Below are 16550 nucleotides of genomic sequence, written 5' to 3'. Positions count from 1 at the left end.
TGGCTGATATCAGGAATAATTATAACAATTCCAAGGCAGACACCATATTGGAAACTTTCAGCCCAAGAGGTTTGATTATGGAAGTGTTCTGCGTGACTCTCGTAACTGGAGAAATCAAGCAAGGCTACTTGGACAATGCTGTCCCCAAGTCATTCCCTAGAACAGGCAAGAAGTGAGGGAGGTCTGACAAGGCTAGCCCTTGTTGTGGTTCTGCTCGAGTGGGCAGCCGAGCTCCACCACAGCCGCTCTCTCACTCCCCCTCCTCAAAGAGGAATGGGGAGAAAAGGGCTCAAGGGTTGAGATAAGGATGAGAAAATCATGCAGTAATTATTGTAACGGGCAAAACAGACTCAGCATAAGAAGATGGTAAGATTTATTGCTTATTACTAACAAGCTAGAGAAGTGAGAAACAAAGGAAAGAAACCAAAGGCACCTTCCCCCCCATCCACCCTCTTCCACCTCCTCCCCTCGAGCAGCGCAGGGGAACGGGGGAATGGGGGTTATGGTCAGTCTACAGCGCTTCTTCTCTGCCGCTCCTTCTCGGTCACTCTCGTCCCCTGTGCTGTGGGGTCCCACCCACGGGATGCAGTCCTTGACGAACTGATCCGGCGTGGGCTTCCCACAGGCAGCAGCTCTTCCAGAACTGCTCCAGATATGGGTCCGTACCACGGGGTCCATCCCTCAGGAGAAAACTGCTCCAACCTGGCTCCCCTACGGGCAGCAGCTCCTGCCAGGTCACCTGCTCCTGCGTGGTCTCCTCCCCACGGGCTACAGGTCCGGCCCGGAATCTGCTCCGGCAGGGGTCTTCCACAGGCGGCAGCCTCCGTCGGTGCAGGGCCACCTGCTCCACCGTGGTCTCCTCCACGGGCTGCAGCGTGGAACCCTGCTCCACCGTGGTACTCCATGGGCTGCAGGGGGACATCCTGCTTCACCATGGTCCTCACCACAGGCCGCAGGGGACTTCTGCTCCGGCGCCTGGAGCACCTCTCCCCCTCCTTCTACACTGACCTTGGTGCCGTTCCTCACTCCCTTGACTCTCCCAGCTGCTGTGTGGCGCAGCGTTTTTTTCCCTGTCTTAAATATGCTCTCACAGAGGCGCAAAACAACATCGCTTATTGGCTCAGCTCTGGAAAACAATGGGGCCCTTCCCAAACATGGGGCGGCTTCTAGATCTTTCTCACAGAAACCACCCCTTGGGCCCCTGCTACCAAAACCTTGCCATGTAAACCCACTACAGCCCTGAATAAAATTTGTATTTCCTGAAGCCATATACATGAGCCTTAATAAAACCCTCAAGACTTCAGAAGTTCTTCTTGACCATTCTCTAGATGCATTTACTGAGCAAAGCTTTTCATAGATGAGTTTCTCCCTTTTCTCTTAAAATTATTGCTTCTGTATTTGGGGGAGTGAAAGGAAAAAATGAAAAATTAAGCTCATGCATTGTTCTCAGTTGCAAAATCCACTGGCTACAAGTGGTTATTGTACAAAAATGGGGCTAAGAAGGAGTATTTTATGCACAACACAGCCAGACTGTGAAGGGTAGTGGCAGTGGCAGCGTACCTAACACAGGTAGGGAGGGGGAAACATCAACAGCCACCACTGCTAGCAGTACTGTCCTGTTCAATTATTTTGGCTTCTGACAGGCCCAGAGATTATTTGGAAGAACAGGATGCGTTCCAGATAAAGATATGAGGCATGACCAGTTCCCTTATATCCTCAGTGCAGTAGCAGGAAGGGAAAGTGGCACATGGTGGCTGGCTGAGCTCTTCACACCGGGGCATTTTGAGTGACTGTCTACTAGGTTCAGATCTACTTTGTACCAAGCAGGCAGCAAAAAGCACATTTCAGATGAAATGCTGACTCCCTTGAGCTCCAACGTGGCCAAAATTTTGCCTTTGTCACCCAGAGTTTTGGGGCTGCAATGAGGCCATTAGATGTTGTTGCCTGTCACACTCTGTTCTCTTCAAAACTTTCCACTACTTTGACTCAGTGCACATAATATTTTGGACTCTTTATCTGCTTCAAAATGAGGGCCTTTATGGTTCAGCAAGCTTGCAGTAGGTCAAAAGAGAAAAAAATGCATTTTGTTTAATTGAAAATATTTCCCTGGAAACTTTTTTTTTTTTTCTAATAGGTGATACAGCTAAAAAGGTAGTTTAAAAGATTAAATTTGACATAGGATTTGTCATCTATACTTTGAAATGTATGCAACTGAGAAATGATAAATATTGAGCCCACAATGCTACTTTCTTGCTCATTTTCAGATGTTTCTGATGCTGTGATGTGTTGTGGTATGGTTAAGTCAGCCTTTCAAGATTTTAAATTAAAAATGTTAACTGGTTTAAATAGACTAATAAAGATTTTTTCTTACTAATAGCTAAAGTCATCTTTATGACTACCATGATGATACAGTTCTCATTTTAAAGAATTATGCACTATTTTTATATCTGAGAAAATATCAGTTGTACATGTTCAGAGCTATATAAAGCTTCAAAAATTCTTCTGATATGAATTATTTCCAAAATTGTCAGTATGCAACCAAACTCTTGAGATCAAACAGGCTTTTTAATTAGTTTTCTGATCTTCTAATTGCATCTTTTAGGAGCAGATTGACAGGCATTATTGAAGCTTTTTATGTATATTTATAATTTAATCTCTACAAAACCTTGTGCAAAAGGAATTTTATTGTCTATTCACAAACTCCTTAAGGTAAGAAAACACAAACTTTAAGACTCTTGCTGTAACGAAGTTGCTTCTTGCTTGCTGAGCTGGAGTTACATGTGCTGCTTTGTATTGTGTCTGTAATTCGATAAGGTATAAAGCTTGTGCTTCGCTTGGAGGTTATTTTTATTGTTGAAGTGACTTGATTACTCTCATGTGTCAATGTCTTCAGAAGCGTAATAGGTCTTGTTTCTATCATATATTTTTATGCTCCAAACCTATATGCATGCAAAATATCATCCTTTAGTTGTGAACTGTTTAAGAACAAAGCCTTACACATTTTTTTTAATATATATATATATTTTTCTTTTCAAGGCTGGAAAGCTCTGAAAAGAATAATAACATAAACAATAAGAATAAACACCTTCATGGTGTCCATGCGTCACATCCTGTCAGATTGATGCATTAACTTGTTGGATTACGGGCTTCAGTCAGCAAAGCACAAAGCGAGCTGATAAATAGAAGTTTGACCTGTTTTTCCATGTAATTAAAAGAGTCAGTGAATTTAAAACTGATGGAAGGCAGTGGGCACTGCTGAAAGAACAGGTGAAATTTGAAAGCAAATGCAATTTACCTGTTAGCTCTTCAATCAAGAGAATCATTCTTTCATTTACTGTGGTATACGGTGAGCAAAAGCACCCCCACGGACTTCCAAGGGACCCAGTTGACATCTGAAGTCCATCCATTATAGCTACAGTAAATACATTGTTGTCATGGTAATGCAGTGATCAAAGTCTGAGGGAAAAACTCGGGCATTTCTCTGGTTCATAGTGTGAGATGAAAGGGAGGCCTGACAAGAAATAAAATACAATTGATAAGTGTTTGCTTTAGGTTGGCTTCACAACCCTCCAGAAAGATACTATGATTTTTAATTTAAAATTAGGCCATTTCAATGTATTGATTTTGTATAGCTATTAGGATATTGTTAGTACTGCGAATAATGCTGTGACAGTCATCCGGGTAAAGTGGCTGTATTTGTCCTCAAATCCATTTCCAGTGATATGGGGCAAAATTGACAACTGCCCCTTGTGAAGCCATGCAGGGAAGTAGCTGTGAGCAGCTGGGATGCTTCACAGCAGATCTACTGAGGGGTGGGAGGTGGGGTTTCACAACAGACTAAAGCTCATTTAAGCGCACTCTACTACCACATGCCCTTAAACAGTGAAGGACTGCTCCTATTTGCACCCTTAGTTACAAATGGCCTTGAGCTAACTTAGTAGTTGGCTTTGAGCACCCAAGATGCAGAGCCTGGATTTCTTACTGACTGGGCAGGAGAAAGGCATATCCCTGAGGAGCATAGAGGAGAAGGGTGGCTTGAAACCGTACCGTACTTAGGGCCATACGTGAGATAGCAATACAAAGTGCCAGTGTCTTCTGCATTTAGGCAGCAAATATTTCACTCTGGGTTGTGAATCCTCCCCCAAGGCGGCCTGCTTCCCCCATTATATTGCCTGGGAAATTGGGACACCACTTTCAGATTTCTGATTTCCACTCCAGAAAGAGCTGCTTGAACATCAGGCCTGGCTGCACATAATATTACCCAGCTCTGATCCCATTTCAGAGGAATCATCTCCTTTGCCAACATGCTCACAATGTGTTTCTAGCCCAAGTTTAATATTACTTGCTCACAGTGAATATCTCGTTATTCCAACGCTGCGTCCTTCACTTCAGTAGTGTAGCTTAATGGGGTATACGCATGCATGCCCATAAATCTTGACGGATCAAGCTGTGCAAGCTTTAGACCCAGTGAAAGGGGATGACTCACCTGATGAAGTGCTCACTAGTCAAAGCAAAAGCTGCACAAAAGAAATCTTAAGTGTTAAAATAATCTTTTGTCAACAGGGACAGATTCTGACCTTCTTAATCACAGTGACTGCATCTCACAAGTAGTCCCAGTGAATGAACTGAAACTACTTACAGAGTAATAAAGCAGCTCGCCTGGGAGAAAGGGTACCGAATTCCAGCTATAGGTCATCCACCTTGTGTTAAAGTCTCGATCCATTTAGTTGATGTCTCACGGTTAATGTTCCATGACGGCCCTTTAATACACAAGAAAACAGCTTAATCTGAGAGAGCCCTCCTGGCATGTTATAAATTTCATCAGTATTGAAGGAACCATTGAAATTACAATTACAAAAGAAGATGTGAAATGTCATGTGACATGGTGATGATAAAATGCTGATCGCTCTCCTAATTTATTTCCTCAGCACTGGAGGAGGTCCACAGCCCACAGCCCAACAGGCTCAGCTAAAGGCATAAATATGGAAGGAAAGGCAAACACAAGAGCAGATTCAAGGGAAAATGTACAAAGCTAAAAAGGACAGTAATCAAGAATTTCTCTTCCAAAGCATGTGGTTATCTGAACAGAATTGATAAGAGTGTTGAAATCACAATGGTGGCCTCCATGCAGGATCAAAACTGCTTTCACTGTGTTTTTTAAACATAAGTAATACAAAAATTGAATGCATGTGAGCCATCATAGATCAAGCAGAAGACCTGTATAAACACCATGACTACAAAAACAGAGCCCTCCCTGTCTTTTTAAGAAAATCCCATCCAAGAAAGAATGGCAAACTTTATATTATTTTATTCAACAATTACAGAGTCAAGAAACAATTTAACTTTGCAGACCTAAATAATAAGAAACTGTTTTGAGAATATTACTGTCTCATGCAATCTTTAACCTAAACAAAGTAAACAGAAAAATAGTTTTCTCTGAGTAAGGGCTTTATGATATGCCCCAGAGGAATTAAAACTCCAGGAAAGGAAATGGAAAAATCCAGAAAATGAAGAAAAGCAAGTACTACAGTTTAATAGCATGTTTAAACCATACACTTATTTTAGAACATGTGCTCAACAGCTTCCCTTATTGGGTTTTCAGTAAGTACAAGTAAGTAGCAGCTGATGTATATTACTAAATCACAATGGAAGGGTCAATAAACGAATCCGCAAAACTTGCATTTTTTCTTGGACTGCTGCCTGGATATACACACACACACAAAAAAAAAAAAAAAAAAAAAAAAAAAAAGAGAGAGGAAACAAGGAAATGAAAGTAATAAATGCACTTTTTCACCTCCAAATAGACTGTAAATCAAGCATACAGAAGTTTTCATCAGTCTTAAGGAAGCTCTTGGCTGTATGGAATATCAAGTATCCAAAGGAAAGACCATAACTTCCGAGACGCACTCACTGTTCTCGTTTGTAATCTATCCTGTAAAAGCACAGCAGCAGAATGCTAATGCTCTTTGGTTAGGATTTTAAAACTAGAGAAATACGGAAGCCAAAGGGACATTCTCAATCTGGCAGCCTGCTATTTTTTAAGAATGAACTCAAAGTGACTTCAGAGACTCCTCGTACTCCTGAATGCCCATCTTGTGCTTGTACAATTCTGCTTCTGAGTGTTTCACACTTTTTTTTTTTTTTTTTTTCTGTCTGTGTCTGTTAGGCCCATCCAAGCAGAGGGCAAGCTAAATGAGAAGCCATATGTATGAAGGAAAAATAAAATAAAGGTTAACCAGATATACAAAGTAAATTTTAAAAAGACAATTTTTTCCCTATCAGGGGACTGTCATTGTATATTTTGGAGGTGTAGAGAAGACCTGCTAGCCTGGACAAAGTGGCTGAGGGGAAAGAGGATAGAAGAGGAGTTCAACAAGGCAAAGAAAGAAGTATGCACGTGAAAAAGGCTGAGCAAAATAGAGCCTGAGAGTCAATGTGATTGCTCTCTGGAGGTACATGAAATGATAAGGAAACATGAGGAAGAACAGTTATTTAAGCTAAAGCACATTACCCAGAGAGCAAAATGGTTTAAACTTTCAATGTCTAGATGAAGAAAGTTTAGGCTACCAGGCAGAGGAGGTCCTCTAGCCATCAGCGGAAAATACTGGAGCAGTTTCTTCCATAGGATTCAGGGTGGAGAAACCCAGATAGTTATAGGATGGCACCCGTGAAGTTTCTGACAGAGATGCAGTTATGTAGTCTCCTGAGATAGTGGGGGACTAGAGAGAGAGAACAGGGTTAGCATGAACCTGCTCCTTTGCTCAGGAGCATTTCTCAAGCATGATATATCTGATTGATTTTGATAACCCTCTTAAAAATTGGTTACTCATACCCTAAGAGTTGCTGCACCTCTCCACTGACTACAAAGGCAGTTTTGACAGTTATCTCTGCTGTCAGCATCTGTACTGTGAATACCTCAAATTAGGTGAGACGAATCACAGCCCAGACAACTAAAAGTTAGATGTTGTAACCTCTAATATTTTTTTTTGGTTTGTAAATCCTTGCAGGATCCAGTCCTGAAAACTTGCCTGGATTGGGTATTGAGTTAACAACAGTGCTTTTTTTGGCTCAGTTTCTTAAGGGAATAAGGATTATTTGGTCATATTTTTTGTGTGTGTGCATATGTGTGGTTGTGTGCATGCCTGTCTGGCTATATTTCAAACCTTCTGGCCAATTTCACTTAAGTTTGAGAGAAAGGTAAGGATCTCAAAGCTATGGAGCATCTCTTTGTGACAATACATATCTGGCCCTACAGACACCGAATAAACTATGCAAGAGCTTTCTGACAAAAAAAATAGTAAGACATTGGCTGGTATTGGCTTTACTGCCCACAGAACTTCTTTTATTATGTCCTTTTGGATCTGGATTATGTAGCTTACATCTGCAGTGAGTTGTTCTGCACCTGTAAAATTGCTCCATGTGTCAGATTTAGGAGTAAAATAAAATGTAAATGCTTGTTGCTAGTGCCTGCGTAAGATCAAGAGTGGCTTTTACCCTGGTGTTGCCATCATGTGGGCCAACTCTTAGGCCTGTGCAGGACTTGTTCGAGTCAGACTGCAGGCCAGTCTGCACCTACAGATGCCATGCCTAGGAACACCATGTTTTCTTGCATTTAATTTTAAAAGATAAACATTTTAAATATAAAAAGCAACCAGGAAAGAAATTAAATAGGAGCCATTCAGATATTGGGAAAGGTGGATGGGCTTGAGGCCAGGTTTCCTGAATTCATAGTGGTTGCTCCGGAGAGCTCTTTGTGTGGTGGCTGCACACTTCGTCTCCCCTGGCCACAAAGAAAAGAAATCACAAATGGGAGGGATTACTAATGGGAAATACTGTATTATTTTCATAGGTCTGATGGATGATGTGAAAGGGTGAATTGTCAGGGGAAGCCAAGATCACTCTGAACACTGCAGCATTTAGACCTACCCTTGGCTAATTGCTGTACTAGAGACCTACAAAAAAAAAAAAAAAAAAAAAAAAAAAAAAACCTAGAAACACGGTGCTGTTGATTACATCAGCAGGATCCACTGATGTGGGGGCTCTCACACAGCCAGCTGGCTTCTTTTTGAACTTCCTGAGGCCAGCTTTGCCCCTGGCATATGAGCTGGGTGCAACAGGAGAGAAAGAAAATCGCCATGGAAAGGGAGGAGATAAAGAAACTGCCCGCTGAGCACCAGGACTGCTTCTTGCAGATGAATATCACAGATTTTATCTGGGAGGGCTCAGGTCTTCCCTGCCATGGTTTTGTAATTTCTCTCCTCCTCCACTGCTCAACATTTCAGTGCCTCTCAGAGCAAGCAGGAGCCGGCTACTCGGATTGCCCTAGATGAGTCACTCCTCCAGATAAGCCTGACTGGCTTCAAAACTAAAGTTACTCTACATCAGGTGTAAAACATTGAGACAGAAGAAAGCAGATTGTAAATGAGGAATTGCTCCTGCCAAATCCCAGTCCCTGTCACATAAAGCCATACTACTTCATGTGTGAGGTGAAGTGCTGTTTTGAACTGACTTCAGCTGATCATAAAACAAAAATGATGTTGTAATTGTCACATAAAGGCTCCTGACATAGCAGGGGAGAAGACTTCAATCTGTCACAACCTGTTCTCTTTGAGGAAGAAAAGGTGACTGAGAGACTGTTATTTGGCACAGAACAGTGAATCAGAAGCAGAAATATAGTCCTCTTTCATTTTCTGGATGCATTTACACTTGCTAATATGCCACTTGGTGCTCTTAAAAACTCAACTCTTCTATCCTACCTGGCAGCAAACTGAGAATCTACTTTCCTAGAAACGTGCCAGAAAAATGCAGCTTCTTTGCAACCAAAGATTTCAGTCAAATGTGCAATACATAGGTTGAGACAGTGATTCTTTCACTGCCCTGCAGGCGGGCTGCTCTCCACATGGGATGTTCCAGTCAGGGAATTCCTGCACAGCCCCAGAGCAGAAATATCACCTTTGCATTTTCCCATCTCTGCACTCCTGAAAGTATCCAGTCTGTTGCCAGGAAGCTAGTTTATGTGGCAAACAGGGCTCAAGCAAGGCATAAAGGTGGCTATTCAGACCCTCAGACTTTGGCTGAGACACCTACTTTATCTTTAGGGAGGCTGGGGAATGGCCATGTAGGACTGAGAGTGAATCTCCATAGGAGCTTCTTGTCACAGAGCAATAGCGCTGTGTAGCCCCAACAGTCAGACAGCACCAGGCAACCATCTTGCCATGAAGGATTTTAAAAAGAATTCTCCAATGGGACAATAACTGAGTGGCATTTATTTGATATTTTTGCAGACGAGGAAGAGAAATGAGCAGTATAAAAATCTCTTTCACATTCTAAGCATGGCCATAACCAGACAACAGTATATCATTCTGGATCAGAAGGACGTGCAAGACATAGTAGTAAATTTTGCTCTTCAATCTCTGTCTTTACTAATCCTGAGCACAGGCCTATCCATAGCTATGAGGCCTTCACCTTCACCATGAACGTCTTACAGCATCTGTCAGTGAACATAACCCACTGAACCCAAATGCTAAAGGCAAGAAGGGCCCAAGTCAATAAAGAGTACCATGCTAGAAACCCTTTTCTCCACCTGGACCAAGTTCTTCTTGGCCTTGGGGTAGAGAAACTTAAATCTAGGATTAACATTCAGGCTGTTAGCAATCAGAGGGGCAAGAGACTTCTGTTTATTGCTACAAGAGATCACTGGTATATTCTGTAATGCTGGGTGAGGAGAGCAATGATTCCTTACTGATTGAAGCCCATCTCTTGGTGCTGTAGGTGCAGAGCCAGCTGTAGGGGAAAGGAGGAGATACCAGGCAACTTTTACCCAGTATTTGCGGTAAGAGTTACAGTTAAATGTTAGATGTGGAAAGGCCAAGTGAGGACAAATATTCCTGGGTTGCACAAGGCCAGCAGGCTGCTATGAAGGAGGACTGGCAGGACCAAAGGCTTTAAGCTGAGTTTTCGCTCCAGGGAAGCTGCTGCAGGACAGATAAAGGTGGCTAGGGGTGCACATGGAGTGGGGCTGAGTGGTAAGAATTACAGAGATGGACAGTTCAGTTTTCTGCTGGATCCCACAACATCTGTGGGAGCACTGACAGTTGAGGTATATAGCTTCCATTGGATATTTTATGGGATAGAAGTTTTCAGGTGATACTTAATGATAGGCTTAGGATGAGGGTTAGGGTTAAAAACAGCTGGATCAGAGGTGCTTGGTCTGCAGCTACCTTCGTATGAATCCTCATTATCTTCCACACGCACACAGCCAGTGCTTGATAGGCCTCACCAGAACACGTATACTTGGCAAGACAGGGAATCCATACTTTTTTCAGGTCACTTTGTCCTGATTTTGTATTGAAGCTTTTCATATCAACAGCAGTTTCGTTTCAGTAAGCTAATAATAGCCCTTAAAAACCCTGTGTATCAGCAAAAAGACTCCCCACAGCTGCAAATTGAATTGAAGAGTTTATGCTGCACAAGGGTGAGTAAGGAGGAAGCCTGTGTTGGCCCAGGCTAAGGCATAGTCCTGGCTTTGCATAAGGAGGCCAACAGCAAATTTTCACCATTGTCTGTAATTGGGATCGCAGTAAGTCCTGTGAGATCCAGTAATAAATTCAGCTCTCTGGATCTGAGCTCCATGACGTTAAACCTGAGACTAACATAAACCAAAGGGTATTATTCCCTTCTAGCCCTCAAGCTGGTCATGCTTTACTGCACTTCTACTCTCTGAGCTTCCTTAGCCTTGCTCTTCCTGGCAGTACCATTTGCTTTTTATCTCCAGCAGTCCCCTGCCTTAACCTCAGCTCCGGCTGTGTCATCAGCAGACTGGAGCTAAATCTGTAGATTTAGTGAATGTCAACCTAGACCAAATCACAGCCCTGCAGGCCTGGAGGAGCTGTAAACATAAGCCAAGAATGCACCCCTGAATCATAAAAATCCTGTATTATTTTCTAGTTCTTTTTATGCAGCATCAACTGTATGTATGAACCATGAAACATTTGCGGATATAGATTTTTTTCTCAATGTCCCATTGTAAAATGGACACTTCACAGCACAGACCAACTTCATGATATTGTTGGTATTTTGGCACTGAGTCTGAGAAGGTGAGAATGCAGTGAGTTTAGTCAAGGTCATTATAGTGGTTCCATTAAGATGATGCACATTTTCCTGGGCGAATAATTGTAGTACTACTTATCTCTAAGCTATGTTTTCACAACAGAGCTGAATCAATGTATCTGATTCCAGTTCACGGGCATTCATTTTACTTACCAGTGGAAACTGATATTACCAGTCTTTGATAAGCACTTAAATTAATTCCTTCCAGACATTTCATTTAATGCCTTTCATCCTGATGGAGTTAAATTAGCAGCACTAACTACTTAAGAGTACAGAAAAAAAGAAAGTAACACATTTTAGGATTAAATATTTGAGACAGCCTTACACATTAGCATATTAAATCCATACAATACAGGTGTTAGAAAGGACTTCGTTTACCCCTTAATTAGAAGCAAACCTTTGGTATGAGTAGAGCCTACACATTTCAAGACACAGGCTCCCCAGATGGGTGGGAGAAAGTTATGTTGCCATTATTTATTTTAAATAGCACCATAATACTATTTTTTGTTGTTGTTGCTTGGAAAAAAGGGTGCATTCTCAGTGTAACTGGAAGTGTAGCAGTATTGTATTCCTCAGTTGTTAAGAGCAGTATTCAGAGCCTCTTTGCCACTCTCCCTTGGCAGGACCCATGTGAGGCTGGGATGGGGCACCACAGACATGGTGCTGGTAGGTCTCCAGTCGCACCAGGGAGGTCAGGTGTGAAGCAGCGACACTACGTGGCTTCACCAGGGCTCTCTTACCAGAAATTATGGGTCTGGTTGGCACCTCAGCATCTCTGCCAGTACAGGGGAGAAAGCCCAAGAAAGATTTCTGATTAAAAGGTGTGAGCAACCACTCGAGGTCTCTCCATCCTTTGCTGGTCTCCAGAACCAGGAATCTGTGTGAGCAGATAACAGGGGATAACAATCCTTGTTATATTTAAGCATCTCACTGGTAGTTACTTTTTTACAGAAAAAAAAAAAGAAAAGTCAGAAAATCTGAATTATTCCAATAAAGAAAGGTTGAGTTCTGGTTTTCCATAAAGCCAGTGTCCCAAAGAATTTTTTAAAAGATGCAAAAAGTGTCTCTGTTTTCTTTAAAAATCAAAATACACAATTTTTCAGGGGAAAAAAAAAAAAAAAAAAAAAAAAACTATCACATGATTGGCAGTACTTTCGTTAATCCATGATTTATAAATAACACTTCATGCTAATCTTTTTTTAAATGTGCAAAGCCTAGAGTTGTGAAGATTGGGGTACAGGTAATGAAATTTTCAACAAAAAGATTTATCTCTGCTCTCCATTCTGTCCTCCTTTTTATTTTTTTTTTTTTCAGTGCAAAGTAGGAAAAACAAAATTGGAAATCATGAGAAAAGCTTGAATGTATTTATGTATTTGAGAGATATCTTTTGTCAGAATGAGCAAAAAAAGTGCAGCGTTTGAAATAATTGCTGAAACTTTACCCTTCAAAGTACTTTCCACATAATAAAGCATTTCCAGTTAGGTTACTATGAAGTCACTATGCTGTGTTAGCTATATCCTGCATACAAATGTTTAGTTTGCAAACGTTTCTTCTAGAAAGATGGGTTTGTGCTGTATGGCTTTGTGCGTTTTGACCTTAAATCTGCTTACGTAGTATCTCTGAAATCTTTGGAACCCCCTTGCTAATGGGTTGGTAATGGTGGTAGTCTCTATTTCTGTCTTACTAGTTATTTACTTATTCATTTTACTGCTTTAGAGATATGTCAACTAGCCAGAAATGTCAAGAAGTACTTTGTGTGCATTACAGCTCTGTCTTTAATACCAGCCCTTTTTGATGGTGTTCAAAAGCCAGGATTTTTTTTTTTCAGAGATATATCTAGAGAATTTTATATGTGCAAACAAAACTAGGCATAATACTTTTCTTATTCATAAAGAGGTAAATAAAATTTAGTTTTAATATCAAAACCATAGATATTTCAGTTTTCCCTTAAAGGGAAAAAATGCCCAGGAAAATCTGATATGTTTTCTATGTGCAGGTGTTTCCAGAAAATTTAAATCTCTGGTTAGGTTACACTTCTGTAGCAGAAGTCAGAGAGTGCATGGGGCTGGACATGCTGTGGTGGGAGTGTGCATTTGGTCTAGGGAACTTTGTGTCCAATTGTACAAGATCACATCCCTTAAAAATGTATATATATTTGTATGTGTTCCCCTAAGCATGAATCTCTGCTGTCCTGCAGAAACAAAATGCACATATTTGAGCTCTTTGTCATGTTCCCACTTTTCTTTCATGTCTGTTGAGAGTCATCCTCTCTAATCTTCTAAAACATGACACATGCACACCAGCGTGCATGGTGCATGGAAAGGCTCGAGGCAATTTAAGGGTAAAGGAAAAAGAATCACTTCCATGGCATCTTTGTCCTGCAGGAACCCCATATTAAAAACAAGGATAAAACACCAGGAGAAAGTGGTACGATGTCACAGAACTTACTCTTCTAGTCTTTTCTGAGCTTTTTGCCTTTCTGCTCTTTCTGGTGAGGAAGCACTCATCACTCAGATTTGTTTCTTTCCAAAAAGGGCCAGAATCGTGCCTGTGTTTGCAGCTAAGGAGCATCCAGCATGCCTTAGTGAGAGGATCTTAGAGCAATTCGGATGCTGATTGATCTCTGGTGCATACAGCAGCTATTCCAAACAGGCTTTGATTTACACCAGAGACGACAGCCGGCAGCAGCCCAGGTCCAATTGCTTCTGCCCTGGCTTTGCTCTCTGCCCATGCCCTCAGCAGCCAACACATGCAAGAGCCACAGGCTGCTCTGCTTCCCTACTCACTCTGCTGCAGCACAGTGTTATGCCTCTCCTCTGTAAGGTCCCCAAGGAGTCAGTCTCTGCCTCCCCATCCCTAAACAACAAGCCTCAGAAAGCAGGAAGGGAAGAGAGGGCTCCCCCACTGCTTGTGCTATCCTCTTGTTTTGTTTAAAACTCAGCACTCCTCCAAAATGGGGCAAAATGCCTAATTATTTCTCAGCTCTCCTGAGGCTGCATGTTTCAGTGATGGCATTTGCCACCCACCTGGCAGGAGATAAGACAGGGGCAAGGGAGGCAGTGCTTGAATTAGATATTGCATCAACTGAGGTGCTAAAGTTGCTTGTGCATGCTTAAGTAATGACAATGCTGAGGATAGTGGAGAAGAGTCCCCCAGGAACAGAACATGAACATTAATTATAGGGGGGAAAATATATTATTAACATCAGACCGCACACTACAGGAGATCCCAGTGTGACTATTAAGGGAAATTAATTACCACCTCTCTTTACCTTTCAGATCAACTCTTCTTTATAATGAGAATAATTCCTCCATTGTTACCACTAGCATTATCAGCTGTGTGAGAATAGTTTTTCCTGGTACTCCATTCACTGGCATTGTGTATCTGTGTAGTTTGAAAACAAATGCTTGCAGCAGATGCATTGCATCCCCTCTGAGGGGAAATCCCAAAGGCTCAGGCTCTGCAAAACAGAGCCACATGCTGAAATCCTGCTTCATCTGCACTGGTAAGTGTGAAATAGCATCAAAGTCATGCTGTGTGGTAAAACCAGGAGCAGGCTTCAGGAGGTAGCATGTCAGCACCGTGCCAGAAACCACTTTCCCCTACCTGCTCCTCTCTTTCCTTCAGCCACATGTGGCTGTCATTTTGGGTTTGTGAATTCTGGGACTGAGGATCCCTAGAAATAAATATCCTTTCAAAAACAGTTAGACTTTGGTTCCTTGGAGACCAAGTTAAAACAATGAATTTGAAGATCCTCAGTCTAAATTATTTATGATGTAGCCTGCTGCCCCAAAATAGAGCAGTTAAAAGCAAGGATATACTCTTAAACTAATCGTGCTTCGCAACCCCTTTTACAGATCCCAGTGTATTTTCCAAATACATCTTGCGTAATCTCATATGAGAAATTTTTGCTGGTAAAGTCAGAATTGAGGTCAAAACTGGCCTAAAAGAAAGCTCATTACAACTTCAACATCCGTAATCCACCCTGAGGAGAGAGATGAATGCAGTGAGCAGGCTACACATGCATTGTTTCCATTGTACTCTTGATTAACTTATAATTCACAAGTGAGGGAGTGTGAAGGAAACTACTGAGTGATGGAAGGTCACCAATTCCAAGAGGAAATAAATAATATATAGGCATCCCATTCATCAATTTATTTGTGTAACAGCATTTTGGAATCTGTCTCTCTGGGGCAAAGCCCATTTAAAATCTTTTAATATTTTGCAAAGACCAGGATGGAAAGCTTGTGTAATCTTAGGGACAAAAGAACCATATACAAAATCCACATCATCCCAGAGCAGCCAGTGCCTTTTTCTTTGAAGAGGGCACTAATTCCCTAAATTCTTCATGGTTTTCCCTGGACAGGGGACAGTAATGATCATGGTTCTTACAACCCCATGCGAAGATCTGCCATCATCCTCTTATTTCTAGTACAATAACAATCCTATGCCTTGCTCTAAGGTTCACTTTGCATTCCAAGGAGTGGAATCCTGAAAAAAAAAAAAAAACTGATTACAGCCATGGCTCTGATTAGTGTCAGGTTCCCAAATTCTGGTATCAAGAAATATTTCACTGTGTATGATCTCCTCTTCATATACATTATCACACCCTCATATTTTATGGGAATATATTTATTAATGAACAAAATGATGCAAAGAGATTGCATCAACTGCTCCCTTTATTTGTAGAAAAGCAGGTATCCCTCAAATATTCAACCAGTTCCTGAACCATTGCTTCATTTTATAACATTGAAATGGAAGCAGTGTAACAGTAGCTGATCTAAATGTGGAAGTAGTAGAAAGAAATCAACATAGTCCATTTGTAAAAGCTATAGAGGGTTTGGCTAAAATTAGAATTAAAAACAAAAAGCGGTTCGTAAAACAGGCATCTGCGCCAGACAGAGAGAAGACCTGTGCATATATTCCTATATTTGTTTCTGCTGTTAAAGCAATGCTATAGCAATAGGACAGCTGGACGTGAATGAAATGCTCTCACACTTTATTTTCTTCCACAGTTTATTGCAGAAATAATAAACACACTGTGCTGCACAGAGTCAAATTGGCGCATGTGATCGTCTGCATTATTGGTGGCTAATACGGTTGCTCTGGAGCAGGTCAGTGCGCATTCTCACTTTCAGTTACTTTGGACAAATGCAAACTAAGTGTACCACGAAAAATTTCATCACATAACATGGCGCCCAAAAGATGATGTATGTCACTACTGTGATATTTTTATTATGCCTCGGAGAAAACCCATTTTAATGCCCGGTTGCAAAAAGAATCACAGGTCTTAGAGCAAAAAAGACACGGAGTAACTGATGTGGGCTAGCATTTTCTTTCACATATATCAGCAGAGCTGCAAAAATGTATGAGACAGGACATCAGCTGCTTCTTTCCACATGCAATTTTTTATTTTTTTTTTCAGTAGGATACAGGCAAAT

The 16550-nt window shown here is 41.5% G+C and overlaps 1 protein-coding gene across 5 annotated transcripts in view; it reads left to right on the top strand.

Annotated features, from left to right (window-relative positions):
* NPAS2 (neuronal PAS domain protein 2) overlaps positions 1–16550 on the top strand; it is a 100279-nt gene that overhangs the window by 15419 nt on the left and 68310 nt on the right. The window contains exon 2 of one of the 5 annotated variants that reach the window (XM_068680493.1): positions 16125–16223. The exons of the other annotated variants lie outside the window; for them this stretch is intronic. The gene's annotated coding sequence lies outside the window, so the exon portion shown is untranslated. The remainder of the gene's footprint in view (positions 1–16124; positions 16224–16550) is intronic. 5 annotated transcript variants of the gene reach the window in all.

The sequence above is a fragment of the Anas acuta genome, chromosome 1, assembly GCF_963932015.1.
Source record: "Anas acuta chromosome 1, bAnaAcu1.1, whole genome shotgun sequence".
Lineage (NCBI taxonomy): Eukaryota > Metazoa > Chordata > Aves > Anseriformes > Anatidae > Anas > Anas acuta.
Note: the sequence above shows the minus strand (reverse complement) of the source record. Positions and strands in the feature narration are given on the sequence as shown.